The 27,955-nt window shown below is 37.6% G+C and overlaps 1 protein-coding gene across 4 annotated transcripts in view; it reads left to right on the top strand.

Moving 5' to 3' along the window:
• LOC129957201 (exonuclease mut-7 homolog) overlaps nucleotides 1-27,955 on the top strand; it is a 102,936-nt gene that overhangs the window by 46,677 nt on the left and 28,304 nt on the right. The gene's annotated exons all lie outside the window — the stretch shown is intronic.

The raw sequence follows: 27,955 nt of genomic DNA, 5'->3' as shown, positions 1-27,955 counted from the left end.
TAACTAAACTTAATTAAAACTATGAAACTCTTGAGATTTAATTTCTCTATGATTATATTGCATCCTACATTGTAATATATAGATAAAAACACAGATTGTGCCATGCTAGAAGAAGAAATGCATGCTCTAATTATTTTATATCAGAAGCTATATAAAATGAATTTTGAAACAAAAAGTTTTATAAAATAAACTTTTTTAGAAATAAATTATAAATAAAAAATATTTGATGTTTTCGCCAAATACCGATTTTTCAGTATAGTCCCCTACCTAAAATATTTGTTAAATAAGGATGGCAACAACGAGCAGGAATTCAGGTGTTTCGAATTCGATAATTCGGTAGATAAATGTGCGTGCTCAACAAAAATTTACTTAAGTTTGGATACAAACAATATAGAATGCAGAAAAGATACAATGGTGTTGTTTCTTAAAACTGGAGAAAATATTTTGTAACTTTATGTACAACTTACTATTTTATGTAAGATATGAAAAATGCTCTTATGAAAAATGGACTGCTTAAACATTAGATCCCACATATATTTATTTTTCAATATATATTTAGGCCTAAAAAAACCAATGCATTTTATTAAGAAACAATTAGATCTTTAATATGAATTCCCCTATCTTCATTTTTAGACATGCTTTCTTATGATTAAGTACTTTTTTAATTCAAAGTTATTGCTAGCTTATATTACTCCCCAAAAAAAATGAATTTTATCCTCAGTGGCATGGATAGGTTTTTTTTTAAACCCCTTCATATAAATGATGTATGGAATTATTAAATTTTTAATTTCATATCGACTATTAAGTGAAAGTATTAAGTAATTTAAGATGCAAAAATCACTTGAAAACTTATCATTACTTCAAATGTCCTTATATTATTCTAGGGATTAAAATAATAAAAATTGTCCCAAATAAGATCTGACATCTAATAAAGAAGTTAGGTTAATTCGTATGTCAAGGGGTTAAAGTTATAAATATTCTATGAATACCTATTTTAATCATCACATCTTTATTAAAAGTCTATTAAAAATTTAGAAGCATCTGAAATTATATAGCTTCTGCCATGAATAGCAATTGATAGAAAAAAATAAAAACGATACGTTCCACGCTTACATGGTCATAATATTGAATGTAGAGTCTGAAGAATTTAGGTAGTAATTTATTTAACAAATATTTGCATACTTGGATAAACTTTTAGTATAGCTAAAAAGCTACCGTACCAAAAATATTTATTTTCTGTCGTCAATTGCAGTCGGTAATATTTCTTTAGTATAATAAATGTACACTGATACATTAGAATGCAAAAGAAAACAGATATTTTACTATTAAATAAACTTAATTCACAATTATATAATTTATTTACTCAGGGGTGTTTGTGCTCCGGGGAAACCCCGGAATTCCGGGGATTTTGAAATTCGATACCCGGAAATTCCGGGGATCGTCGTTCAAAAGGAAGTAGGAATAATAATGAATTATTTATTTTGATCTGGGTAATTTTGTTTGCTTTGAAAGCAGAAAACGCAAGGTCAGTGTGTGTGGTGAAAACTTTTCCTTTCTTTCTCCAAAGGCAGTGATAATGCGTGAAAAGGGGGAAAAACTTCTTTTTTGTTCTTTCCTTATTGCGAGTTATGACTCATTCCCCCGGTTCTCGGACATTCTCTTCTGGATTCTTTTCGGCAAGTAGGCGCGGCAGAAAAAAAAAGGGAGAGACTTCGTTCGACCAGATGTGCGATCACGTGACCTGGGTTCAAAGGTCTTAATTTTGCAAAAAAAGTAATTCATTGAACTTTTATAATTAGGTCATTCAATACTTCATAATCGTAATTTTTCATTTCTCCCCCCCCCCTTCTCGAAACTCCAAAATGTCGGTAGTAAGTCCGTAAAAGTTTCCGGGGATTTTTTGGGGTCCCACAAACACCCCTGTTTACTTCATGGTTTATAATAAATTCTCATAATTTGGTTACAGCAAAGTAACTCTTTTTAGCATGCATATGCACAAGATTGAGTGTCAAAAGAAAAAAGAGTGTTTTATTAAATATAGTTTAAACATTAACTAGATTTTAGTCGGGCATTTCTCATAGTGAAATGAATAAAATAAAATTACCATTTTGTTATCGAAGAAGCCACAATTAGATGAATAAGATGACTATTCATTTTAGAACTTGAATTTCAGTAATGAATTATGAAAACAGTTCTGTCGTCCTATACATATGTAACGTAAAGCATCAATTTCTGTAATAAATCCATTGATAAGTAATTGAAATACTCGATGAAAATCATTTTTCCCCCCTCCATAACCTGTGATAAAATCTTAGCCGGCGGATAAAGATTAATTGGGGAAAATGTGAAGTCTTATTTACTTGCTAGCTTATTGATTATTCCGTTATATATAGTATAAATTATATACTGAATGAACATTATAGCATGTAAATCAGATGACTGAGAATTTGGACTTAACATCGTCGACAACCACCGCATTGAATTATCAGTCGACCGATCAAAATTTTTTTGGCAAAATGCGACATGTCTTATTCACATGTCACCTTGTCGGTTATATTGCCCAAAATAGTGCAAATTAAAAGCTTGATGAACGACATTTGAATCAAATGTCTGAAAATTGTTGGTAGAATGCCATATCTTATTCACTTATTGGATATATTCCCTAAATGAATGCAAATTATAAACTAAATGAAAGACAGTTCAATCAAATGTCTGAAAATCAGTGGACACACTTCTTCGACATTCATCACATTCAGTTCAGAGTCGACCACCCAAAAATTGTTGGCAGAATGCCATATCTTATTCACTTATTGGATATATTCCCTAAATGAATGCAAATTATAAACTAAATGAAAGACAGTTCAATCAAATGTCTGAAAATCAGTGGACACACTTCTTCGACATTCATCACATTCAGTTCAGAGTCGACCACCCAAAAATTGTTGGCAGAATGCCATATCTTATTCACTTATTGGATATATTCCCTAAATGAATGCAAATTATAAACTAAATGAAAGACAGTTCAATCAAATGTCTGAAAATCAGTGGACACACTTCTTCGACATTCATCACATTCAGTTCAGAGTCGACCACCCAAAAATTGTTGGCAGAATGCCATATCTTATTCACTTATTGGATATATTCCCTAAATGAATGCAAATTATAAACTAAATGAAAGACAGTTCAATCAAATGTCTGAAAATCAGTGGACACACTTCTTCGACATTCATCACATTCAGTTCAGAGTCGACCACCCAAAAATTGTTGGCAGAATGCCATATCTTATTCACTTATTGGATATATTCCCTAAATTAATGCAAATTATAAACTAAATGAGAGACATTTCAATCAAATGTCTGAAACCTAGTCTTCGAAAACTCACCACATTGAGTTCGTAATTGCCATAGTTAAATATTGCCAGGAAAATGAACCTATCATTTTATCGATATCTTATTCACTTGTTACCATATTGGTTATATTGCCAAAAGTAGTACAAATTATAATCGGAATGAACAACATATGAATCAGTTGTCCAAAAATTTGTGAAATTAACGTCTTCAACATCCATGGTAGTCAGTTCTTAGTCGGTCTGTCGAAAATTGTCCTCCAAATACGGCATACTATTGACCTACCAATCTACCGATTATTTGCCAATAATGGCAAGCTCTCTGCAACCGTCCTGAAGTGAACACTTTTTCCGACGAAAATCTCACTCTCACGCCGACGGGGGGGGGGGGGCAAAAGGCTACCGATAAGGGGGAAATTGCCCCCCCCCTGCCAACGCCGCCTCTAGAAGAATGCATGTAAAAAAAATTTGTAATCATCAAAAAATTTGAGCAGGAAATTCTGACAAATATTTGCTTTTAGGCATCACTAATTTTTTTTCTCTTTTTCATTAATTGAATTAAGTAATTTTTACAATTAAATATTGCATGATTGCTTTCCATGTATATTGAATAAAATAACTGCTGTTGTGAATGGCATCCCTTAGCCAGTCAATCAGTCAACCAGAACTGACGTCAGCTCTTCTGTTTTTCACTTTTCTTTAGATGTAATAAGAATCTTCTTGATGTAACGTTGTGTTGTGATTGAATGTTTTAGGTGCCACATCCTTGTTTACACAGTAATTGTTAATTTCACTCAGCCAAAACAGACCTCGGGCTAGATGGCAGCCCAGCATAATTAATTCAAATATTGTGCAGAATAGTTACTTAATTTCTAGTGCCTAACGTGGGGTAGAAAATGAGATGTTTCGGTTTCATAGTCTACCTTTTAAATTATTTGTAATTCTTCCCATTCCTTAAATACGGCCTTATAATCCTGTGAATGCCCATTCCTTTGCTCTCGTTCGCACATCTTTTTATGTCTCTTCCAAGTCGAATCTTTTTTAGATGGCAACTCCATAACATCTGATTTGAAAGGCAGACTAAGTTTCATAGACTACCGCTCCGCAGAATTTTCATATTTTTTTTAAATTCCTCAATGACTTTTGAATGCTCATCATTTTTATTTAATTTCTGAATTGGATCAAGAATTCCAATACTTTCGAGACTCCAGAACTCATTGATAGACGAATCTTTTAACGTATAAAGAAAAATAATATCGTTGTTTGTACAACATGTATTAGTTACTTCCTGCTTCCCAGTTAAAATATATCCTAAAGGAGTCTTTCACAAAAGCAAACCTGAATCCAATCTGATAGATTCATTTAAACAAAACTCCAGCAATATCCGCTGCTATCCATAAACCAATTTAGCAGTCATCAGATTCTAGATCTGACAAAATTATACCCTTTTTGTTCAACTCATTAATCACAGTAATATTACTAACTTTTGGCACTGTGCCACAAATCCTCTTTTCCGCGAACGCTTTAATAGGAAGAGTGTATGAGTCATCTAGTGAAATAATAAGCTATCCATATACATCATGAATCTGACTGCATATCCATATACATCATAAGTCTTTGGATCTCTCGCCCCATATAACATATGTTGAATTTTTATCTTATTATTTGATTTAATGCCCAACTTCTCATAATATAAGAATACTGAGATCCGCTATCAATCAAGGCTCTTAACTTCATTTTTCAGTCACATTTCGTTACATTTCGCATTCTCACGCTAGCTACCGTCATGAATGGTGGCGATACGGAGGATGCTGGGAGCAAGCGCTTTCGCGCCGATACCCACGATGGAATGATAATTGATAATCAAGAAAATGAATCAAATATTAAGGATACACCTGAATGCCAAATTTGTGCTCAGAGAAAATTTACTGAAATTGACATCTACGGAATCCAAATGGAAGTGGATGGATTAAACAAAGCACTGAAAAGTTGGATTAAAAACCCAAACCTGCCCCAAGATCATCCTACGCTAATGGATATTGATGCTAAATGTGCTGACGCCATTTACAGACTGGAGGAAGCGCAAGGTAATCTCTCTAATTATGTCTGTCAGGATGCTAAATGTAACTTAATTCCTAATCCCCCAAACTTCCTTAATGTGCAAGATAATGATAGATTTCAATCCCCCACAAAACGAAAAACTGCCAGAAATACCCCCCGTCAAAAGGTTAACTCGGAAATTACCACTAGTAATAAATTCTCTTCGATTGAAAACTTAAAAAAGCGCGAACCTGAAGCCATGCCCATCAAAGTATCGCCGATTATGCTTAGATACGCAGATAAATTCCATACAATTTTAGCTGAATTACAAAAAGTTTGTGGTCCCACAGAGAATCGGTTTAACAATGGTTTCATCAAGATTTTTCCAAATTCCATAGAGCAGCATCAGAAAATTCAATCGTTTGCTACTACTTAGGGCTACGATTATTACATAATCAAACCAAAAAATAAACGCCCAGTCAAGGTGGTAATTAAAGGACTACCAATAGATCATGAAGCTAAAGATATTTTCGAACATATTAAAAATGAACTCGGTTTCCCTGTAATTAAAGTTGTTCAACTCACGCAAACCAGAACAAAGAGGGTGCTGCCGTTCTTTCTCGTTGAACTAGAAAGAAATGATGAAGTCAACAGTATATATAACTTAAACTGTATCAACTATCTTCGAGTTACTATTGAGCCATATCGTGCTCGAAATATGACAAGACAATGCTTTAAATGCAACTACTTCCATCATAGTGCAGATTGCTGCAACATATAACCACGCTGCCTTAAATGCGGCGAAAATCATGAAACTAATGCTTGCGAAATTAAAGAAAAAGTTGAAATACCGAAATGTATCAACTGCGGTAAAAGTGGGCATGTTGCCTTTTATAGAGGATGCGAGGCGTTCCCTAAGACAATTACCCCCCCCCCCCCAACAAAATCGTAATAACTTTTCTAATATACGAAGAAATACTCCCAACAATAATCAGGCTCATATTCGCGTAAACACATCTTTCGCCGACCTTTTTAAACCCCCTGCTGCACGACAGATGGCGCCACGAGAAACTCAAAACATTGAAAAGGAAGATTCTACTACCCTCAATTTCATGAATTCGAACGACTTTAAAGAACTCATTGAGGGTTTGAAAGAAATTAAAAAACTATTAAACGAATTTCCCAACCTTCTTACTCAAATTAGGAAACTTAAAAATGCACAAAATTCAATGGATAAAGTTCTATTATCAGATATTATTACCAGTATTGTCAAGACATCTGAAAATTAACTTTCAACTGCAACAATCTGCGTATTGTTTTCTGGAATGCAAATGGCATTTCCAACAAAATTAATGATTTTCGGTCATTTGTAAATAAGTATAACCCGATGTTATTTTAATTCAGGAAACTCACCTTAGGCCGCAAAGAAAGATTTTTCTGGCTAATTACCACTCATATTATAGCTACAGGATAGAAAATGCTGGTGGTGGTACTGCAATTATGGTTAAAAACGGTATTCCCCATCATGTAATCACTCCACCCACGTTATACTATGTTGAGGCTACTGTGGTTGTCCTAGACATTAAAAATGATCCAATTACCCTTACCTCTATTTATAACCCCCCTGGTTCTGATAAATCTCTATACACTTTTGACATTGAAAACCTGCTTGAAATCGGTTCAAATTAAATTATTTGTGGCGATTTTAACGCCCATCATATCAGTTGGGGTTGTCAAAATAATAATGCTCGCGGTAATACATTATATTCATTTGCACTCCATGGAGGATTAGAAATTTTAGCTCCTTGCTCCCCCACTAGATATGGTGTTTATTCGGCCAGTACAATTGATATTGCTATCGTTAAAGACTTTCTTTTCCGATTTGAAATTACATCTATCCCTGAACTCAGCTCAGATTATAATCCAGTTCTTCCTAACTTTTTTCTTAAGTACTCACTCCCTGATAACAATAGGAAAATTGCCACTAATTGGATCAATTTTAAACAAATATTATCTAATACTTGCATCGATCAAAATTTAGACCCTCAAACCCCTGAGCAACTTGATGAAATTGTTGAATACTTTGAAAAAAATTATTATTGATGCTAAAGTTGCTGCGTCGAAACCATTGAAATTTAATCAAAATTATATAGTTCCAAAAATTCGGTTTCTTCGCAAAGAAAGAAATTATGCCAGAAAGATCTTTCAAAATACTAGAAATCCAGTCTTCAAGAGAATTATAAATAAACTAAATAAAACCATCCAAACTTTAAATGAAAAAACTGAACAAAATGAATTTATTAATAAACTGGTTAATGCTAATACATATGATGGTACCTTCTGGAATTTTGTCTCATCTTTTAGAAAGAAAACACAAAGAATTTCCACCCTTAAAGGCCCGGCTAATATTGTTAATTCTGATATTGATAAAGCAAACTGCTTGGCAAATAGCCTTGAGACCCAGTTTCAATTAAATAATCTTAAGCATGTTGAAACAGAGCTGCTTGTAAATAATACAGTCAAAGACTTTCAGAATTCTCTCCCCAAATACTTTCATGATGTTACTCCACCATCTACCATTGAAATTTCTGAATGCATCAAAAATCTTAAAATCAATAAAGCTCCTGGCTTAGATGGTATCAATAACAAAGTTCTTCGTAATCTCCCCCCAAATCTAATTACATTGCTTCAACTTATCTTTAAAATTATGGCCATTGGTCACTTTCCTGCAAAATGGAAAACAGCTGTTGTTGCACCTATTCTTAAACCGGGCAAAGATCCCACAGAACCGTCCAGTTATAGACCCATTTCACTACTTCCCTCCATTAGCAAAATTGCTGAACACATCATTTTAAATAGGTTAAATAAATTTCTTGAAGATAATAACATCCTTTGCCCGGAACAATTTGGTTTCAGAAATAACCTCTCGACGACTCATCAACTCGTTGGGGTAGTTGAATATGTCGAAGAGGGATTTGCAAATAATCAAAAATCTGCTGCTGTTTTCCTAGATATTCAGAAAGCCTTTGACAGAGTTTGGCAAGATGGCCTTATTTACAAGCTTATTACTTACAATATACCACATTATATTATCAAAATTATCATCTCTTACTTAAACAACAGATTCTTTTGTGTTCGTGTTAATAATAATCTCTCAGACATTAAACATATAAAAGCAGGTGTTGCCCAAGGCTCTAAAATTGGTCCTATCTTTTTTTCACTTTACATCAACGACATACCAAGGCAATTTAATACCATGCTTTGCATGTATGCCGACGACACTGCAATACTAGCCAGAAATAAAAATCCAAATTTCATCTCAATAGCTCTCACAAGACATCTCAAAACTCTTGAAGACTAGTTTAATAAATGGAAAATTGAAATCAATCCTAGTAAAACTGAAGCAATCATGTTCACTAAAAATCAAATTTTTAAAGAATTCCGCCCAATTAAAATTAAAAATCAAAACATCCCGTGGTCTAAGGAATGCAAATATTTAGGTGTCATTCTTGACAATAATATTACTTGGAAACCCCACTTTATTTATGTTAAAAAGAAGTTTCGAGACCTAACTCGTAAATTTTATCCCTTAATTTCTCGAAACTCCAAAATGAATAGGGACAACAAAATACTTATTTACACCGCCTATATGCGTCCAGTTTTAACTTACGCATGTCCGGTTTGGGGATACGCTGCTAAATCAAACCTAAGAATTATAGAAACCCAACAAAATAACCTTCTCAGAAGATTCTGTAACTGCCATTGGTATATACCAAACACTAACATGTATAAAGCACTTGACTACCCACCACTTAAAAAAATTTATTAAAAAAAACTTGCTGAAAAATTCTTTAAAAATATTGACACTCATGATAATAAAGCAGTTCTCGATATTCCTAAATATACTCCTAATCTTCGTATTAAAAGACCCCGTAATATTCTAATTTAGCCCCCCCCCCCAATTTTTAGTTTTTTCCATTTTATTTTAATCTTAATTTTTTCATATCCTTATTAAATTGCTCGGCAGCGTTTTCCCAATCCATGTTGCACCTCCTTTCATTATTGATTTCAAAGACACGTGCAGAATAGCAACATGGCCGTGAGCTAGTACTATGAACATTGATACTACTAACACTACGAACACTACTGGAGTCATCCGAGCGTCCGTCTCCATCCATAGCTGGATACAAACTAATGAGGAGAAACTAAAAAGCGCAAAACCTTGCTTAAAAAGAAACTGCACTAAACATGAAGGAAATAAAAATCTATGTGCACACATCACCTACCAGCAAATTAGATCTCAACAATTAAACTCAATAGCAAATTCTTTTATCGACACCTTACAGCAAATGAAAGATGATAACCTAGAACACACAAGCCAATATAAAGAAGATTATTTTAAACTACAAGGAATCCAACATGATATCAAAAAGATTGAGGAAGAATTAGAGGAAGTAAGCCCTTGCCCCATCATGAATTGCGACAAACATAGTATAGAAAATGGAAATCAGCCCTCCCATCCTGAAACTATGATGGAAACGACAGAAAGCAAGAACAATAATCCTGAAGAAATGGAAACCGAACTGCCCTTCCAACCTGTTGACAGAAAACATTCTTCAAAAAGAAAAAATTCCGTTGAAAACCCAGAAGTCACCACCAGAAACAAATTTCAGATTTTAGAAGAAGAAGCACAGCAACCAAGAAAAGAAATCCCCCCCCATCCAGATGAAATTAACAGAAGGATATAACTTAGTACTGCAGCAGCTCAACAGAAAATACCCCAAATCTGAAAATAGCTATTCTAATGGATTTATTAAGATCACCCCAGGCAGCGATGAAGAGAGACAGGGAATCCTGGAATTCCTGACTGAAAAGAAGCTAGAACACATCATCTCCGAAGACCCCTCCGAAAGACCCATTAAAATCATCATTAAGGGACTGCCTCTCAATCAAGATATAAATGACCTGAAACAAGAACTAGAAGCACAAAATTTCAACATTAGACGCATCTCACAGCTCAAAAATTTTAGAAATAAGACCCTCTACCCTATTTTCCTGGTGGAAGTCAAGAAAACTGGAAATTTTAACAACATCTACAATCTCAGAATCCTGTCCTACATCAGAGTTAAAATAGAAACGTACAGAAGACCTGCAAAAGCAACGATGTGTTTTAGATGTGCAGGATTTTATCACAGCGCTCGGAATTGCAGATGCAATCCGCGCTGTATAGAATGTAATGGTAATCACGCTACAAATGAGTGCTCTCAGAAGGAAAAAGTACAAGATCCCATATGCATCAATTGTAATAATACAGGACATCTGGCCTCATGGAAAGGTTGCCCTGCCTACCCAACAACTGCCCCATCGACAAGTAATAGAAAATCCTACGCTGACATCCTCAAAAATAGGAAAAGTAATGCTGAAAAAATCGTAGAAGCAGCTCAAAATCCTCCTGCACCCAGACAGAGACCCCAGCCCCAACAACAGATACCTGATCCTACCCCAACTTCAGCAGATCACAGCCCACAAACCAACACCCTGGAAATGAAAGAACTAATAGAAACGTTAAGAGAAATAAGAAATCTTCTGAAAGAATTTCCAGGATTACTTTCAGTTGCAGCTAAATTAAAGGGAACTACTTCCAAAGAGGAAAGAAAACTCATTCTCCTTAATGCGCTCCTGGACTAAGTTCAAGCTCTACCGCCCACCTGCAAGTAGAAAGTCTCTGATTGGCCGCCCAGATACAATAGTTTATCCGCTGCCTGGACCCTCTTCAAGACCAAAATGCTCCTACTTCTCCCTCACCTACTCCCTTGACCGTCTGCTTTGCTATTGGCTGAGACATCTCACCCTCTCTCCCTCACCTGCCATGCGACTTTTCATCAGTCGACTTTGCTTCATTTCCTCTACTACCATCACAGGAGACGTTACAGTCCATGTCAACTTATCTCAAGCTAGGTCACCTCAATTTTGCTATGTTGGAGGTAGCCCACATCGGGCGGGTACTCCTTTAATCTGTGCTATTTTTTTTTTTTTTTCTGTTTCGACCCGAGTCAAGATATGCTTCGCCCACCAGCGTGATCGTCATCGACTGGGCGTGACCGAACTCTTCGTCAGCGCGCCTTGCGCGCGCTCCTCTTTTACTGTTTATTGTGTTTAATTTTTCGAGCGGACTTTTCCTCGAATTGATTCGTGCTTATTCATGATGGAAAATCAAAAAGCCTCCTCTTCAATGGATACTTCCAACTCCTCAGTGACCATGTCAACCGTTGATCCTCCCATCGCCTCTGCAGCCGAGGTAAGTGCCAATGTTAACTCTTCTGCTCTATCAGACTGTGGTACACTTAAAATAGACCCCAACGCGTCTTTTAATGAGCTTGAGTATAAATTCATAATGGATAAAGTTAAAAACAGATTAGCATACCTTCACGCCATCCCAAATAAAACATTTGATGTTATTTCGGAAATTGCTCTTCTCAGTAGCGAGGCCCTTATTATTTCAACCAATCGTGTTGATCACCTTACTGCCCAACTTAACCTCAAGCGTGCAAATCAAAAGGATAACGACTCCTGCTCAGGCAGCGATCTTTCAGATGACCCGGAGAATAACTTAAAATCACAGGCCCCTCGGAGCCAAAAGAATAAGATTTCAAACCGATCCATTCGGTACTCAAAGAAAATGAGACAAGAGAAACCCTCGCTCTTGGAAACATCAAATCGCTTCGACGCCCTGTCAAATGACGATGCTGATGCTGACGCTGATATGGTTGTTCAAGACCACAACGTTCAAACCGATAATGGTTCAACATCTCAGGTGAGCGACAATACCGATCAAAACAATAAGAAATCGTATGTCCCACCCATTTTTATTGATGAACCCAAAAACTCAGCCGGTCTCCTTTCCAAATTCTGCGAGATCACCAAAACCAAAATCATGGGTAGATTCCTACCCAATAACCGTCTTAAAGTATTCCCCCCAAATGCAGATGCTCACCGGGCCATCCAAAGGCAAATAGTAAATGACAAACTACAAGCTCATACCTTTAAGCTCAGCGACGAGAAGAAATTAAAAGTTGTCATCCGCGGTCTTCCAGCTGACCACCCCATTGATGACATACTTCACGAAATTAATCAACTTGGACTTAACCCAGAGCTTTGTCATCCTCTAAGAAATAGACATCATCCATTGAAAATCCAACACACTAATGCCACTTTTCCTGGTCACGCTGGCCAAAAATGAAGTCAGCAAAGCCATATTCAATCTTTCAAACATAGGTTACCTTAAAGTCACTGTTGAGCCTCTTAGAAGGAAACAAACACCGGCACAATGCTACAACTGCCAGGAATTCTTTCATCATAGTCGACTCTGTACCCTCAAAGCAAGATGCCTCAAGTGTGGTGATTCTCATCCAACCAACTGTTGCACCAAACCTAAGGACACTCCTGCCAAATGTTGCTTGTGCGGTGGTCCCCACGCAGCAAATTATTCACAGTGCCCAAAGAACCCAGCTTTTCGCAGAACCTTCCAAGCTGCTCCCAGCGATGGTTGGAATAATCCCAGTGCTCTCGCCAAAGTTAAAGAAAATTTCCCCACGAATCCACCGGTCCCTAATACCAAGTCACCAATTGTGCAGCCCCAAATGGAACAGCCGCAAGTTAATAATCAACCCATCACTGTAAACCAGATTACAAACCTAATGAACAACTTCCTTTCTCAAATGTCTGCCCTCCTCAAGTCAGTTCCTGCCAACGTTCAATAGCTCTAAATTCAACTCTCTTAACATTGTGTCTTGAAACGCGTGCGGAATCAGTCACAAATACAAGGAGCTCAAGTACTTCATCTTTGACTGGGCACCTGATGTCATTGCCATCCAAGAAACTCATCTTCGGCCTTCCGACAACCTCAAAATCCCAAATTACACCAGCTACAGAACTGACCGACTCACCCACAAAGGTGGTGGCACTGCTATTTTAATTAAAAACTCTATACCTCATCATCCTACTCCCATTTCTTCTACCAGCTTTGAAAACACAGCAATCTCAATAGATTTACCAAATGGTCTCCACATTACCCTAGCCAGCATCTATCGCCCTCATCATGGCAAAATTAACACCTCTGAGCTACAAAGGGTCATTAACCTAAATACCAAAAGTATTGTCGTGGGTGACTTCAATGCCAAACACCCATCTTGGAGTGCTGGTCGCTCAAACAACAACGGTGCCATTATTCACAATTTCATTGCATCAAACAACCTTATCCTCATTGCTCCGCTTGAACCCACTCACTTCCCTATCAATGCTCCTTCCTCTAGCACGTTGGACTTTGGTATAATGCGCAATATTGCTTCAGGTACCGCAACATCTATCAACGAGTTATCCAGCGACCATAATCCTGTTCTCTTCGAAATCGACATTAACGTTAACCTCTCGGCAATACCCAAAACGATCAAAACCACAAACTGGTCAGTCTTTTCAGCCATTATTAAAAATTCCATCCCAGGCAACCCTATCCTTGAAACAACTCAAGATATCGACGACGCAATCTCAAAATTCACTGCTTCAGTTACCGCCGCATTAAACCAAGCTTCTACAGCAAAAAACATTAAAGGCCCTCCCAGAAAACTCCCTCCTGAAATTGTTAACAAAATTAAACTCAAAAATAGATGGCGTAAATTTTACTAGTTAACATTCTACCCACCATATAAACTTTTGTTCACCAAGCTACAGAATGAAATTAGAGATGAAATAAATGAATACGACAATAACTCTTGGAAAGAACTCCTGGAAAGCCTCAACCCGGAAGACAACTCCCTTTTTGAATTCAACCGTAAACTTACCAAGAAATTCTTTGCTCTACCACCGATCTTGGATACGGATGGGCTGAAATACACCCCGTTGGGCAAGGCCAATGCCTTCCTACATTCTCTGAAAAACTCCTTCCAAGTCAACCGTGAACCCTACTGCAACAACCAAATCCGAAGGGTCAAAAGTGCTGTCAATGATTTTTTAAACCTACCACCACAGCCTTCCAAACCAAAACTCTTCTCCCCTAAGGAAATCATTGAAATCATCAAGAAACTAAACGCCAAAAAAGCCACGGGTCCTGACGGAATTCCTAACAAAGCTATTAAGATGCTCACCATTAATGCAATCACCCACCTTACAAAAATTTTCAACAAATGCCTACAACTTAACCACTTTCCTTCTGCCTGGAAAATAGCCCATGTTTTATTGTTTCCGAAACCTAATCAAAATCCAAAGCTCCCTGGCTCCTATCGTCCTATCAGTCTCCTTAGCAACATTGGCAAAATCTTTGAAAAATTAATACTCGCCAGGCTCACAGAGTTCGGCAATGAAAATAGTATAATTCCAGATGATCAGTACGGGTTCAGGAAAAATCACAGCTGTGTTCACCAACTCCTTCGGGTGACCAATACCATCTGCGAGTGCTTCAATGCAAAGCTTATCACTGGAGGTGTTTTTCTGGATGTTAGAAAGGCCTTTGATAGAATGTGGCATGATGGTCTCATCTACAAGCTAATTCACCTTAAATTTCCATACTATCTCACAGCAATCATTTCAAAATTTCTCTCAAATCGCTCCTTCCAAGTCAAAAACCAACATTTTCTCTCTGAGATTGGGACCATCCAAGCCGGTACACCTCAAGGCAGTGCCCTTAGTCCTCTGCTATACTGCATTTATAATGCCGATTTTCCTAAATCTGAACCAGTCATGAATTGCCTTTTTGTAGACGACACTGCTATTTTAATTCAAGGTGCCACACCTAAATTTGTCATTAAACAGCTCCAAGGTGCGTTAGTCAAAATTGAAGAATGGTGTACACGCTGGCGTGTCTCCATTAACACAGATAAAACACACGCCATCTTATTTCGTAAAGGTCATCCGAAAAAATCTCTCCCACAACTTACCTTCTTCGACGGAAATCTTTCTTGGGACAAGGAAGTGAAGTACCTCGGCCTCATCCTGGACTCTAAGCTCACCTTTAGAAACCATGTCAACTATAATTCAAATAAATTCTGGGCAAAAGTCCACGAAATTATTCCACTTATCGGTCGTCACTCCCCACTTTCTCTCAATAACAAAGTCCGTCTGTTCAAGATTGTCATCAGGCCCATCCTTACATACGCAGCCCAAATTTGGGGGCTTGCTGCAAAAACTCATCGAAATAAAATTCAAATTCTACAAAACAAGCTACTCCGTATTATCACCAACGCACCTTGGTATATCCGTAACGACGTAATTCGAAATGACCTCAAAATTGAAACCATCGAAGAATACATCACTAAACTTTCCAGGAGCTTCTTCCAAAGGATCAATGATCACCCTAACCCCAGCATAGCTCAACAAACCGATTTCGCCCACTGTAGCTGCAAATACAACTTTCCTTATGCCACCACCAAATGGTCCCTTCCTCTCAAGCCTCCGTAACATTGTTGCCTAGTCCAATTCTCCCCCTGCTTTTCTTACTGCACCAAATCACTTTTTTTGTTCATTATTCACCTGTTTTTTGCACCCCATCTTCGCTCTCATCTCACCTGGTCTCATGACCGCACTTAAAATGCTGTTTTAGCCATAACTTCTCAGGGTTTCAAAGTCAGGTACCACAGTCATATTCATACTGAGTAGAAGTGTTTTTCACTGGCACTCAACGAAGAATCCAAATTCAGTCAGTCAGTTTTTGCGAAGAGTAAATTCATAATGGATAAAGTTAAAAGCAGATTAGCCTTCCTCCATGCTATCCCAAATAAAACATTTGATGTTTTTTCGGAAATTGCCCTTCTCAGCAGCGAGGCCCTAATTGTTTCAACCAATCGTGTTGATCACCTCACTGCCCAACTAAATCTCCAGCGTGCAAATCAAAAGGATAATGACTACTGTTCAAGCAGCGATCTCCCCGATGACCCGGAGAATAACTTAAAAACACAGACCCCCCGGAGCCAAAAGAATAAGCTTTCAAACCGAACCATTCGGTGTACAAAGAAAATGCGACTAGAGAACCCCTTGCTCTTGGAAACAACAAATCGCTTCGACGCCCTAACGAATGTCGTTACGGATGCTGATATGGTGGATCAAGACCACAACGCACAGCCAGAAAATGGACCAACATCTCAGGTGAGCGACAATATCGAACAAACCAATAAGAAATCGTATGTCCCGCCCATATTTATTGATGAACCTAGAAATTCAGCCGGTCTCCTCTCCAAATTCAGTGAAATTACTAAAACCAAAATCATGGGCAGGTTCCTACCCAATAATCGACTGAAAGTGTTTCCCCCTAATGCAGATGCTCACCGGGTCATCCAAAGACAAATCGTCAACGACAAACTCCAAGCTCATACCTTTGAGCTCAGTGATGAGAAAAAACTTAAAGTAGTCATCCGCGGTCTTCCAGCTGACCACCCTATTGATGACATCCTTCATGAAATCAAACAACTGGGTCTGGACTCAGAGCTTAGCCATCCTCTAAGGCATAGAAAAACAAACAACCTAATGCCACTTTTCCTGGTAACGCTGCCCAAAAATGAAGCCAGCAAAGCCATTTTCAATCTAACAACATAGGGTACCTAAAAGTCTCTGTCGAACCTCTTCGAAGGAAGCAAACACCGGCACAATGTTACAACTGCCAGGAATTCTATCATCACAGTCGACTTTGCACCCGAAAAGCAAGATGCCTCAAATGTGGAGATTCTCATCCAACCAATAGTTGCAACAAACCTAAAGACACACCAGCCAAATATTGCCTGTGCGGTGGTCCCCACACGGCAAATTATTCTCAATGTCCAAAAAACCCAGCAATGCGCAGAACTTTCCAAGCTGCTCCCAGCGATGGATGGAATAATGCCAATGCTTCGCCAGAGTAAAAGAAAACTTCCCCACGCAACAACCTGTCGCTACCATCAAGTCACCAATTGTGCAGCCCCAAATGGAACAGCCGCAAGATAAAAGCCAACCCATTACAGTAAACCAAATTACCAACCTTTTGAATAATTTCCTTTCGCAAATGTCTGTCATCCTCAAGTCAGTTCCTGCTCACGTTCAATAGCTCTAAATTTAACTCTCTGAACATTGTGCCTTGGAACGCGGGCGGAGTCAGACATAAATTCAAGGAGCTAAAATACTTCATCTTAGACTGGGCACCCGATGTCATTGCCATCCAAGAAACTCATCTTCGTCCTTTCGACAACTTCAAAATCCCAAATTACTCCAGCTACAGAACTGACCGACTCACCCACAAAGGTGGTGGCACTGCTATTCTAATAAAAAACTCTATACCTCATCATCCTACCCCCATTTCTTCTACTAGCTTTGAGAACACTGGAATCTCAATAGATTTATCAAATGGTCTGCATATTACCATAGCCAGCATATATCGTCCTCCATGGCAAAATCAACACCTCTGAGCTTCATAGGATCCTCAACCAAACTTCCAAAAGTATTGTTGTTGGTGACTTCAATGCCAAACACCCATCTTGGAGTACCGGTCGCTCAAACAGCAACGGCGCCATCATCCACAACTTCATTGCATCGAGCAACCTAATCCTCATCGCTCCGCTGGAACCCACCCACTTACCTATCAATGCTCCTTCTTCTAGCACACTGGACTTTGGAATAATGTGTAATATTGCTTCTGGTACCGCAACCTCTCTTAATGAGTTGTCCAGCGACCATAATCCTGTTCTCTTCGAAATCGACATCAACATTAACTACCTAAAATGACATCGGCACTACCTAAAACGATCAAAACTACAAACTGGTCGGTTTTTTCAACCATTATTCAAAATTCCATCCCAGGCAACCCTATTATCGATTCAACTCGAGATATTGACGATGCAATTACTAAATTCACTGCTTCAATTGTCACTACATTAAACCAAGCTTCTAAAGCAAAAATCATTCAAGGCCCTCCCAGAAAGCTCCCTCCTGAAATCGTGGACAAAATTAAACTTAAAAATAGATGGCGCAAATTTTGGCAGATGACATTCTATCCACCATACAAACTTCTGTTCACCAAACTACAGAATGAAATCAGAGAAGATATCAACGAATATGACAATAATTCTTGGAAAGAACTCCTGGAAAGCCTCAATCCTGAAGATAACTCCCTATTTGAATTCAACAGGAAACTCACTAAGAAGTTCTTTGTTCTGCCACCGATTTTTGATTCGGATAGGCTAAAATACACCCCGTTGGGCAAGGCCAATGCCTTCCTCCATTCACTGGAAAACTCTTTCCAAGTCAATCCTGAACCCTATGGCAGTAATCAAATCTGAAGAGTCAAAATTGCAGTCAATGATTACTTTAATCTTCCATCACCGCCTTCTAATCCAAAACTCTCCTCCCCTAAGGAAATCATTGATATTATCAAGAAACTGAACGTCAAAAAAGCCACGGGTCCAGACGATATTCCTAATAAAGCCATTAAGATGCTCACCATTAATGCAATCACCCACCTTACAAAAATTTTCAACAAATGCTTACAACTCAACCACTTCCCAAATGTCTGGAAAATAGCCCATGTTCTAATGTTCCCGAAACCCAACCAAAATCCAAAACTCCCTGGCTCCTATCGTTCTATCAGCCTCCTCAGCAACATTGGTAAAATATTTGAAAAATTAATTCTCGGAAAAATTAATTCCTTACAGACTTCTGTAACGAAAATAGCATAATCCCAGATGATCAATTCGGGTTCAGGAAAAACCACAGCTGCGTTCACCAACTCCTTAGGGTGACCAATACCATCTGCGAGGGCTTCAATGCTAAGCTCATCACTGGAGGTGTTTTCCTTGATGTGAGAAAGGCTTTCGATCGAATGTGGCATGATGGTCTCATCTACAATCTAATTCATCTAAAATTTCCATACTATCTCACTGCAATTATTTCAAAATTCCTCTCAAATCGCACCTTCCAAGTCAAAAATCAACATTTCCTCTCTGAGACTGGGATCATCCAAGCCGGTACTCCTCAAGGCAGCGCCCTTAGCCATCTGCTCTACTGCATATACAATGCTGATTTTCCCAAAACGGAACCAGTTATGAATTTCCTCTTTGCAGACGACACTGCTATTCGAATTCAAGGTGCCACACCAAAATTTCTCATCAAGCAGCTCCAAGGTGGGCTAGTCAAAATTGAAGAACGGTGCACACGTTGGCGTGTCTCCATTAACACAGATAAAACCCACGCCATCTTGTTCCGCAAAGGCCATCCGAAAAAAAATCTCTCCAACAACTTACCTTCTTTGATGAAAATCTCTCTTGGGACAAGGAAGTAAAATACCTCGGCCTCTTCCTTGATTACAAGCTCACCTTTAAAAATCATGTTAAATACAACAGATAAATTCTGGGCGAAAGTCCACGAGATCATCCCACTTATCGGTCGCCACTCTCCACTTTCCCTCAACAACAAAGTTCGTCTATTCAAGACTGTTATCAGGCCCATCCTCACATATACAGTCCAAATTTGGGGACTTGCAGCGAAAACACATCGTAACAAAATTCAAGTTCTGCAAAACAAGTTACTAAGAATAATCACTAACGCACCTTGGTATGTTCGTAACGATGTAATCCACAATGACCTCAAAATTGAAACCATAGATGAATTCATCACCAAACTTTCCAGGAGCTTCTTCCAAAGGATTAAGGATCACTCAAACCCCACCATTGGTCAACAAACAGATTTCGCCCACTGCAGTAGTAAATATAACTTTCCGTATGCCACCACCAAATGGTCCCTTCCACTCAAACCTCCGTAACACTGTAGCCAATTCTCAGTTCTCCCCCTATTCATTTTGCACCAATTCACTATTATTTTTACTGTCCACCTTTACGCACCTCAACATCGCTCACATTTTACCCGGTCTCATGACCGCACTTAATATGCTTTTTAGCGAAAAAATTTCTTAGGGTTCCAAATTCAGGTACCACCGTCACATCCATACTGAGTAGAAGTGTTTTACACTGGCACTCAACAAAACATCTAAAGTCAGTCAGTCAGTTTTTGCGAAGATGATCACGCCAAATATGGAAAGCCAGGCTCTTTAAGAGTTTGTCATCTACCGGAGATTAAGCCCCAACCCTAGGGGCTAGGCACTCCGTTAAACATATCATTAACAATCCAGCATCACCCTCATTTTCATTTTTCTTCTCGTTTTCGACCAGCTAGGGAGCAGACGAGTTTTTCGTCTCCTGTTTAGATCGTTTCTGAGAAGGCTTTAGTGATGAACCGGTCCAGTTCTTCGGAACTAGCCGGGTTGGCTGCCACAGGCACTGTCAAGAGAATATGCATTGATGAAAATTTAGTAGAAATGGAGACTGTTGGTTTTATTAACAACAATACTCTGAAAGCATGCCCAAATTGTCACTGAAGTGGGGTGATAGGAAAGAAAATAGAAAGAGGTGTAGCTAAATTAAATTACTATGCGAGTATGATTAAGTCATATGAATCGGATGAATTCACAACACACGAGACTAACGTAACTTATATACAAACGAAGGAGGAAATTGAAGAAACCAGGCAGACTGGACCAATTAAATGGTGAGTTGATTTCACTTAACTGTCTCCCCCCCCCCCCCCGATAACTGCTTGCTAAACAGGAATAAATTGACTAACGGGAAACTCTTGGAAGAATACAAAGAAAAACACGGAGATGAATTTAGGAACCCTCAGAAAAGAAAAACGGCCAGACAACCTTTAAAAAGCCCAACTAAAAATATAAATAACGTAACAACAAGTAACAAATATGATGCACTAAATTCAATTAACAATGAAAATCCAAAAAACAACGAAAATGTCCCCCCTATCATGTTAAAGTATACTAAAGTCTGGAAAAAATTCATCAAAAATTTGGAAACACTAACAATGTACTATGCAATGGATTTATTAAAGTTTTCCCCACAGACATAGATATGCACCAAAAATTGCAAGACTATTGCAGGGAGATGTGTTTTGAATTCTATATCATTAAACCCAAAAACCAAAGACCAGTTAATGTAGTGTTTAAAGGCCTACGGAAAAATATTTGTGACAGAACTAAAAAACAAAGGTTTCTCGGTCAATAAAACAATCAGACTCACTCAATTAAAAAACAAGAAGACCCCTACCATTCTTAATGGTTGAGCTTAACAGAAATAGCATTGTAGACCAGATATACAAAATTGACAATATTGACTTCCTAAAAGTTACAGTAGAAGCAATACAGGGGTAGAAACCAAACAACACAATGTTACAATTGTAACAATTTCCGAAATTGATTCCAGAATGCTATATAATCCTTAGCATCTCCATTAAACTCTTTAAGCTCTATCTTCGGAAGCTTAAACTTTCTCTTTTCAGAAAATTCTTTCGTAGATGTACCTTTCAAAGATACTTGTTCAATCTGCGGAACAAAACAAAGAGTATCTGTCTGTATTTTCCAGCAGGCAGAAAATCTTCTTATACGCCGCTTCGGCTTCTTGATCTTTCAATACAAGATCAGTTATATCTGCTTGGCACTTTTCCAGGAGCACAAATTTATCGCCAATTTGCGATTTCAAAACCGAAAGTTCTTTCGTATTAGGAGCTTCTTTATTAAGTGCATTTTCAATCTTCTTAGCACAAACAGTAAATGACGTGCGGAGCGATTTTCGTTGTGTTTTAAGAGGTGTCACATCCATTTTTTTTCAGCCTCAAAATATCAGCTAACAGCCACGTTGGGCGCCAGAAATTTTGTAGTATAACTCTATGCTACACAATATTTCAATTAATTATGCTGTGTTGACTTCTATCCGATGTCTGTTTTGGATGAGTGAATTTAACAATTAATGAATAAACAAAGATGTGACATTTAAATCGCAACACTACATTTGTTGAGACTCTACCTGAATTTCATTTCATTCAGTCGTTTCTCCGCTAATAAGATTCAAAGATTGGGATCGTAATGTGAAATAATCCACTCGTTATTAATCCGACTCCATTTTATTATCTATCTAAATTACAATTCTATTTACATGCTATATTTATATTTAGTTGCCATATACAAAAACATACATTGGTTTCGCGCGCAGTTAATTCTGATTTTAGAGTTGTAAAAGCAAGTTATAGCTCTAGTATGATTAAAGTTAAAATTAGTTTTTAGCCAAAGGCGCTCGTAACATCCTCCCACCTTTTGATTTTTAAATTAGGAGGTTACAAAATCAAAATTAACAAAATATTGCATTCAAAATATTTAGAAATCAAAACATGAAATGCACATATTTGAAAAGTACATAATAAAGTTTAAAAGTTAGTTAAAACGTGAAGGTTTAACCACTTTTCTTCCACTTCTAGTTTTTGTTTCATAGTCGTTATTTTCCGAGCTCGGGATTTCGATTTCTTCATACGAAGCAACCGGTTCGTTTTTTCTCGCACCCACAGGATCGTCATGGTCTAATTCCAAGGGGTATAAACGTTGCACTGGACGCACAAGTTCCCCACTCGCTGTTTTTAGCTTCACTACTCGGATGCAGCCATCTTTCCCAGGAAACACTTCGATTACCAATCCCAAAGGCCAGTCTAGTCGCTTTTTGATATCACTTTCAATTATAACAATATCTCCCACTTGCACTTGTCTAGATTCCTTTCCTTTTGGCTTCTTCTGGATTAACAAGCTTAGATATTCTTTTCGAAATCTTTTCCTCAAGTCCTCTCGTAATTTTTGTTGATACTGATATCGTTTGGAGATATTTACTTTATCCAAAGTATCCAAATCGGGAACTCCTACCTTTGTAGTCTCTTGAATGAACATTGAGGGAGTCAGTGGAATTAAATCATTCGGATCTTCCGATAGATAATTCAAAGGTCTAGAATTGATGTTGGCTTCTACGTCACAAAGAATAGTGAACATTTCTTCGTAATGAAGCGATGCCTTTCCTAAAACTCTTCTTAAAAGCTTCTTCACCATCTTAATCATGCTCTCAAAAAATCCGCCCCACCAAGCAGCTGTTGGGGGGTTAAATTTCCACTGAATTCTTAAGACGGAGGCTTCATTGACAATCTTGTCCCAATCAAGAGAACCCATCAAATTATTTGTTCCAGTAAAATTTGTTCCGTTATCGCTGTATATAGTCCTAGGTCGCCCTCGTCTTGCGACGAATCTTCTAAAACCTAGAAGGAATCCATTAGTTGAAAGACTCTGTATTAATTCCAAATGAATGGCCCTATATACAGCGCAAGTAAAAAGCAAGATCCAGGCCTTTTTCCCATCCTTTAAATGAAGCGGCCCTGCTAAATCCACTCCAGTGACTTCGAATATCAAGGCTTCCCGTACACGATCTTCCGGTAGTGGCGCAGGAATTGATTCAATTTTCTTGCTCGTATATCTTTTGCATCTTATACACCTTGAGAGCACTTTCTGGACAGTTTTTCGGCCCTGCAGAATCCAAAATTTTTGACGGATATCTGTTAGGACAACTTGAACTCCAGCATGGGAAGAGATCAAATGATGTTCGAAAATCAATCTCTCCACTAATGGGTGCTTACAAGGCAATACTAGAGGGTATCTAAAATTTTCTTCATCATCTCGTCTAGTAATTTTAGTTTTCAATCTAATTAGTCCATCAGAATCATTAAACACACAGAGTGATTTAAGTTTTGATCTTGCATCTTCGTTATTAAAGGTTTCTTGTTGCACGATTTGTATCACCTTTCTTTCGGCGGCATCTAGTTCTGCAACAGTTAAAAGATCTTTCATCTTGTTAATTGGATTTCGGCAATTTTGTACAAATCGTAGCATCCATGCTATCATTCGCACAATTTTGGAATATCTTGAGAACTTGTACAAATACCAGGATTTATTCAGATCTGTAGAGTTGACTAAAATTACGACCCTCTTTTTCCTTTCCCGGAAAACCTCTTCAAAATTGTATTCAGAGTCTGTCGCTGGCCATTCTTCTTCTGGAAGTTTCAACCACTGTGGGCCCTCCCACCATCTCGATTTCAAAAATCCTTGGATTGAACAACCACGGGAAGGGAGATCAGCAGGATTGCAAGTGCCTGGGAGATGCTTCCAAGCATCCTTTGAAGAAAGTCTTCTTATTTCTTCTACTCTGTTATTCACGAACGTACCCCAATGATCTTCTTTTTGAATCCAATGAAGAGCAACAGAAGAATCTGTCCAATAAAAAGTAGGTACGTCTCTCAAAGACATAGAATTTTTAATATCTGAAGTTAACCTAGCTCCAATGCAGCATGCTAGTAATTCTAGACGAGGTATTGTAATAACCTTTAAAGGTGCTACTCTACTTTTTGCCTCTATAAAATATATTTTGACTTCCTCTCCCAAGGTATTTCTCAAAAATACGACAGTACTGTATGCAACTTTGCTGGCATCACAAAAGGTATGAAGACTTAGTCCTTCTGTGCAGCCATTGATCTTTACACACCTAGGGATCTTAACTTCAGACAGCAATTTCAAATCAACAATCAAAGTTTTGAATTTTTTCTGAATGTCATCTGGTAGAATTTCATCCCACCCTAAGTTTCTTTTCCAAATATTTTGCACTAAGAGTTTTAAACATATTGTCACAGGACATAAAAATCCAAGTGGATCAAATATCTTTTGAGACGTTGACAGAATATTTCTTTTACTGCAAACATCAAAATTAAATTCTGTATTTTGTAAATCACAGAAAAGGAAATCTTCATTTGTATTCCATAACAGTCCAAGTACTGAGGTTGGAACAGTTGGCTCGTCCCGACTTAGGTCCCTTGTATATTCCCAACCTCGAAGATCAAAACAAGCCTTGGAAAGCAACAGCTTTGCTTCTTGAATGAATCGGGTAAGATCATCTTCATTGCGCACGGATGTCACACAGTTATCTACATAAAAGGAATTCTTCAATATTTCGGAGGTTTCAGGAAAGCACTCTTTACTTTCCTCTAGATGATTCATCAAAACCGCTGCCAAGAGGAAAGGACTACAAGTGAGGCCAAAAACAAGACGGCGGTGACGAAGTATCTCAAATTTTCTTGTTTCGTAATCTTTCCACCAAAGAAATCGCAAAACATCTTGATCCTCTTTTGCAATTGAGATTTGAAGAAAGGCTTTTTTAATATCAGAAATTACCCCAATGTTATTTTGTCTGAATTTTCTTAAAATGGGTGGAATTTGCTCTATTAAATTTGGTCCCTTTTCCAGACAGTCATTTAAGGACGGAACTTTCTTAACTCGACAAGAAGCGTCAAACACTGGACGTACTTTGGTTGATGAGTTTTCCTTAAAAACACCTCGGTGCGGCAAATAATAACTTGGATTTCCTTCCTCTATTTTGGGCACTTTCTCTATTATATTTTTCTCAAGCCATTCTTCAAAAACAGCTTCATATTCTGCATATTTCTTTTCACCTTTTAACTTTTGTGAAGTACGGATACAACGTTGTTCAGCTGTGGATCTATTGTCTTGTAGAATTTCTTTTGCTTCTATCCAAGGTAGCTTAACTATGTATCTGCCATTTTCATCTCTATCCACTGTTTTCATAAAATGATCCATTGCGTTTCTTTTCATTTCTTCTTTAGATTTAGTTTCAACTGGATCCATAATACCTAAAGTTTCTAATTTCCAAAGATCAGCGATAGAGCTATTTTGTATTAGCATTGAAGTCACCAGTTGAGCGGAAGTATTTTCCTCTTTTCCTCCAAAAACTTTACCCATGATCAGCCAGCCTAATTTTGTTTCATATGCTACTAATCCACATTTCAGAGCATATATATTTCCTGAGAATAACTGTCCGCAAAAGTCAGCTCCTATCAGCAATTCAATGTCCGGACAATCTTTGCCTTGATCAGAGAGTATTATATTCTTTTTCTTCAACTCCTTTTGCCAATTTCCTTTGTGGATCCGAGGTATTTTTCCGCATATAATTGGTTGATCGAGGACTTGCATATCGTAAGTGAATCCCGTATTCAAATTCTGAAGGGTTATTTCATATAGTCCATGATCTTGTTTTTCTAACGTAGATCCACCAAATACCGAATGTATGATATTTTTAACTTCAATGGGCCTCAGATTCATTTCTTTAATTGTTTTCTCTAATAAGTATGATCGCTGCGAACCACTGTCAATAAGAGCTCGTACTCTGCGTGTTTTTCCTTCTGCTTTAATATTAACTTGCAATGTTTGAAGGAGAACTTCTTCAGCAGCACACTGATTGGATAAATTGACATTTAGATTCTCTTCCACCTCAGGTGTTTTGACTTTTGGTTTGTTTGTTGGCAGATCTGGACACATCAAAGTCCAATGCCTCTTATTACAAAGCAGGCACTGTACATTTGACTTGCAAATTCTTGACCTATGGCCAGGCTTTAAACAAGTGAAGCAGCATTTTTTATTTTCCAAAATCTTTTGTTTCTTTTCAAAATCAAATTTTTTGGCATAGTAACATTCTTTGCTTTCGTGAGGTTTTTCACAAAAAACGCAGATGGTAGTATGTTTTCTTTTTTCTGTACCTCCTGAAAACAAATCTGTAGCAGTAGCCACAGAATCAGAATTCCTCTCCTTACACACCTTAGGTGCAAATCCTGATTTCGCTAAGCGAATTCTTTCCTCACCTTCTATTTCTGTTTTCAGAAAGAGTAATAAGTTTTTCAGTTTTTCTGAATAAGCATTGCTTTCCGGGTCATGATTTGCTATTATAATTGGATTACGCAGCCATACCCTGAATATATCTTCAGGTATGCAGGATTCCACCAGGGGGAAAAGCATTGCTGAATACTTGTCTGATGTTAAACCAATTGATTCTAGAGCTCTTAAGTAAGTTTCTAATTTATCATAAATTTGCGACGTGCTTAATTTCCTTTTAGCTTCTGAAGCATTTATTATAACTAATTTTAGTAGCTCACGAACGTAGTATTCAATAAGCAACTCATCCTTTCCGAAACGCGATTTTAAACTTTCTATTGCCTTGCAATAATTCGCATTTGTTGGAGGATAACTGTCTATAATTTCCCGAGCTCTAGTTCCTTCACTTACACATTGGATCAAATATTGAAATTTGTCTTCATTTTCTAATTTATCATCATCATGAATACGCTTAAATTGACTCCAGAAAGCCAGCCAATTCTTAATTTCACCGTTAAATTTAACGAGTTCTATTTTAGGTAACTTAAGTTTTCGTTTAATTCTAGGAGAAACAGAACCAACGCTTTCCTTTTCAGCGTAAGAAAGTTTAGTCAAATATATGTCCACATTTACTTTCGCTTCAATCATTTTTGTGCTGTATTCTTCGATTTTCATATACTCATCTTCATACTTTTCGGTATCAGAATTTTCCAGAAGAAAACTACATATTTCATTATCTAATTTGGCCAAATCCGAATAAATTCGTTCCAAATTGCCGAAAAGTGATTTAATTTCTTTTTCCTTAGGTTCATCGACCTTTAATCTTTCAATTAAAACATTATACGTTTTCGTAAAGTTAGATCTAATAGGTATTCGCTTCTTAACGGACATCTCCATTTTTATTTCACTACTTAATTCTTATTGCAAATAAAAACAGACGTACCGTATTTTTAGCAATCACGTCCGGGTTCACCACAATG

The sequence above is a fragment of the Argiope bruennichi genome, chromosome 11 (assembly GCF_947563725.1).
Source record: "Argiope bruennichi chromosome 11, qqArgBrue1.1, whole genome shotgun sequence".
In the NCBI taxonomy this organism is placed as follows: Eukaryota; Metazoa; Arthropoda; class Arachnida; order Araneae; family Araneidae; genus Argiope; species Argiope bruennichi.
Note: the sequence above shows the minus strand (reverse complement) of the source record. Positions and strands in the feature narration are given on the sequence as shown.